We start from the raw sequence: 4,714 nt of genomic DNA on the forward strand, positions 1-4,714 counted from the left end.
GCTTCAGGAGGAAGAAGCAACTCACTTTGCATGAGGAAGAGGAGTGAGAGGCACCATGCATCTTCCTCCACACTGATGTCTGGCTCATCCTCACTGCAAAAAGATAATACAAGGTTATAAGAGTGTTCCCTACATCCTGGCATGCAAATCCCACCAAAGGAGACAGTAAGAGCTACCAAAGTCCTGGAGGACTGAGTCAAGTGATTTCCAAGTAGCTAAAGATTAGCCACCCTGCCGCAGACATTATAAAATCAATAGCAGTTCATCGGGCAATTTCTATAGTGAGATCCATGGTATTCCTAAAATTGAGATCACTAGGCAAGAGGAGACTTTAAAGATTTGTTGTCTTTTCATGAAAACTTCTGAAGATTAGGTTCATACCCATCTGCACACAATAATTGACCCAGAAGAGAGGTAGCATTAAGTGAAAAATTGTTTGATGAAGGTGAGACTTAAGACACTTTTTTCTAAGGTAATCTCTCTCAGGTTTTGGGTGCCTTAATGCGCTGACTGGTTATCTCCTGTTTCAGAAGTGACTAGAGCACAGAAAGACAGATTTTTTTTATATGTACAACTTCTCATACCTGGGCTTGAACAACTGCTTCTAGGTGTTAAAGGCATAACGATAGACGTTTATCTTGTCTATATAAAACATATAGAGAAACAATTATGGTGTAGACTAAAGAGAGCCATAGAATGGAAATGTTGATTTTTCTTCCTATATAAATTTGGGGAAAAAATTAGATAAGAAATGAAAATTCTAAAATTTCATTTTGCAACCATCAAAACCTCACTGTTTCAGTGTTTCCAATTGTTTTCAAGAGCCTTCAAATTCTCTGAATCCCCACCAGTGAACCAGAAACGTGAGGCTTCCCAAAATACTCCAGGGTCAGGGAACTTGTTAGTCCTGGGCCAGTCCCCAGTGCCCCAGTAACAGAAATTTGCCTGACAGGCTCCAACGATGCCAAGAAGCCAGGAAGCCTGCGTGTGCTGCCAGCCCAACAGGGGGGATGGATTGGGAGCAATCTCTGTTACATTTTCAGGTGGCATGTTTTAATTTTATGGCAAGTGAATTTTCTCCTGGAAAATGATTGTGATGGCAAGTTCCCAGACCTCAGTCCTGCTCTCATCCCCAAAATGCTTCCTTGAACAGGATGGACAGTGAGCAAAATCTTGGAGGCCTGGATCATTCAAGCTGATAAGGACACATTCTGCAGCAAGGGATGAGCTTCCATGGACTGGAAAACATCACAAAATACACTGAAATATGGCAGCTAACAAAGAAACACGGACACCTTCCCCTTTAGGGGTCTGTGGGGTGCCGGTGTAGCTACTAAGTCAGGTTTCAAAGATGTGAACAGTGTTTAACAGCCACCGCCTGCTGTCTCGTGTGTTGTGTGCACAAGGCTTCACGTAACATCACACCTTGCAGAACTGCTGACTGGAGTCTGAGATGTTCGGTTTCCAGCAAGGGAGCTTATAGATGAATATCTTATTATCACAAATACATACATAATTCAGCAGTTTATTTGGTTTTGACCAGGGTCCCAAGCCTGGCACATTACACAAAACCTGGCTTAGGCCAAAACAATTACAGATTTCCAAGTAAGCTTCCAGTTGCTGGAGGGGGGAAGAGAAGGGCGACGAAAACCTGTTCCGAATAAAATGGACTTCTAGTGCCAATGGACATTGCTTGTCTCTAAACAGTGGTTAAGAGGAGCGAAATAGAGGTGCTGATCATTACTTCATACACACAGTACATACAAACACTTTTCCATATATTTCGTTAGAAGAGTTTTGCTGAATGCCATTTCCGATTCACAAAGGACTTCTATTTAGCAGATTTTCAGGGCAGCAAGTGATGATAAGTTTGCAAGATTTCAGCATCACTGCCTCTATCAGCTGTTATAATAAACCCAGAGCAATATGGAATTCAGTTAATCTTTTTAACCACTTATTTCACAAGTTTAACTGTAAGTTTTATTCCTTAATTGTAAAGATCTTCCTATCAGCTATGAAGCATTCCAGCTTAACACAGTCCATACGCTGAACACCACCACTTTAGCTTACTCTGACATAGATATGTACTATATGGTGTCAATACCATGTATCATACCAGTTACTATTATCTATGGCAACCGGTAGCTTTAAGTTTGCTGCCAAAGGGACAAAGTGAGAACATTTTGTGCAGACATTCATTTTAGGTGTTATGTTTCAGCGACTTACAAAAAAGTGTAACTGTGGAGTTGCACAGATACCAGTTACGCTGCTCTGCGCTTACATTTTTTTTCTGGAAAACAGTAAGTCATTGCTCCTTTGACAAAGTTACAAAATGAGGTGACCAAGAACTACATAGTTGTTTTGGAAATGTAATGTGTATTTGCTTTACCTGAGAGAGGACACAGAAGCAAGCAAGCCTTTAGATACAAAACACACCACATACCACTTTCAACAGAAGTCAACAGCACTATTCCTTCAGCATAGTAAATTATGCTGGAAATGAAATGAGAAATTACTAATTTTCCAGATTCTATACATTGAGAAGTGATATACAGGATGAAATATTGCTTCTCAGGTAAAGCAGCAGCCCTTGCCTCCAACTCTATACTACAACAGTCACCAATGAAATATAATTGCTGGCAAGAGAGAAGTAAAAAATGAAGCAGTGGATTAAGCATGAAACTGCCAGTAGGCAGGCAAGCAGGCAACCAAAGGGAAGCAGTCTTTTCACATGGATTAGCTTGTTTCTCTCTGCTAACTTACCACAATTAATACTATATACATCAACAACTTGAATATAAAATAAAGAGAAGGCAAATCATTTCGGTAGGCTACTGACTTTAATTGGAGCAAGTTATGTAATATCAATACCAGGCTCAGACACTGTAAATGAAGTAAATGTTAAGTTCCTCACAGTCATTATGCTTTTAATATCTTTTTTTTTTCATAACTTCTGTTTCTGAATAAGGTTGCAGCGTTAGAACACGACACTCAGCCATTTTACATTACCACTGAGAACTCCCGGCATATGCTTAGTTCTGTTTCCTGAGGAAGTCCTTTGTGTTTTCTTGTTTTCAAGACACTAACAACTGGGAAACTGTGGTAGATACCTATGGCTGAAGGCAGATGATGTTGCTGTGACCCAGCGCACAGCTTAGGCTCATGCCAACGTGAAGCTGTGGCCTGGTACGCAGAGGGAGGTGTGCAAGGGGCAGCCGAGCACCCGGGCCAGTCTTTGCCCTCCTCGCCCACGCGGGGCTGCAATTCCCGCTTGCAGTGTGCCGTTGCGTGAGGCTGATAAGACGATTCCAGAAGTGGTTTGAAACAGTAAAAGCAAATGATGTGTCTGTCTGTACAGCCCTCCTCCACCAACCGACTCGGTGAATCTTGTACGTCTAGATTCTGATCACCTTAACTGTACCGTTGAGGATTTCCCATGCTGTACGCCACATCTCCTCAGCTATGAAATGCTCTTTCTGTATGGAAAAGCACTTTTCACATACAGAATCACTTTCTTTTTTCCTTTCATTTTTTCTACATGTTCTGCTTTCAGAGCTAGCTCTCCAGCTTCTACTTGATCTTTCCTATGACTTGATTCACCGTGTAGCTGAAAAATAAGACTAAAATTCTGGCTATCCTTACATTTGCAGCCGGGTTTGGCCCTAGATCCTAGCCTTTGCAAGTCTCTGGAACCCCAGGCAGGAGCTGACATTGCTCAGACCAAACCTATAGATGCTGAACTCATAGAGATTAAAAATCCTGTTCTTGAATGCAATTTTTAGATCCCATCTCTGAAAGCTAAATGCCAGCTAAAAACCTGGCCAGGATATGCAGACTACATAGCACTGTCCATCTCAAGTCACTTCTTCTCTCATCATCTCAGACTGCTCCGTACAATTAGCAAGTCCGTTAATTTGCACCTTGTAGGTGGTCTGTGTATGGCTTGGGATAGGCCTGACCGGAAGGCAGTGGTTTGCAATTAATTTTTTTATTCAGAATTATTTTCAGCCCATCTTTTACCTGAAAGTTTACATATTAAACCCAATTAAAGATGCACATTGTCTTTTAAAAATGAAACTCAGTATCAGTCACTCTCCTCCTTTTATCTCTTCAGTGCAGTGGTTCTGCTAGAGAGAGAAGTAATTAATGAAGAAAATAAAAAAGTTTCCAAAGTGTTTCCTCTTCACAATATAATCATGATAATATTAATGTAGTGTTTTTATTAAATGAAAATCAAGCTAGCCTAGGTCTGTAAATGTTACTTCACAGGCAAAGAAACCCTTATTAGCATTCCCTAGCTGCTGCTGCAATTCTTTCAGAGAAGTTTTATTGCTGCAATATATATTCTCTGCCTGCTACTAGATTTCTGTCTTGTTTATGGAATTTAAATGGTGTATTAGACTAAATTCTTCACTCTGCCTCTTTCCAGAAACAGAGATCCTAGACAGATGAGTTGATGAAAAGAAAACCAAATAGAAATAAAAACCCTAACACTTTTGAATTAGAATTCGGTAAACAGCCACGTTCATATCAGTTATCAAATTCTCTGCTGACCTCTGCTGCAGCTGTTGTGGGAACAAGAGCAAGGCAAATGCGGCCAGGCAGCTGCAAGAGCCACGTGTTGCCCTGCGTCCCAAACTCAGAGCCTTCATGCTGTGAGGATGAAGCACGAGAACTGGAGCTCTGCAAACTTCAGAGTACCTTCACCCCTCCA

The sequence above is a fragment of the Mycteria americana genome, chromosome 9 (genome assembly GCF_035582795.1).
Source record: "Mycteria americana isolate JAX WOST 10 ecotype Jacksonville Zoo and Gardens chromosome 9, USCA_MyAme_1.0, whole genome shotgun sequence".
NCBI lineage: Eukaryota > Metazoa > Chordata > Aves > Ciconiiformes > Ciconiidae > Mycteria > Mycteria americana.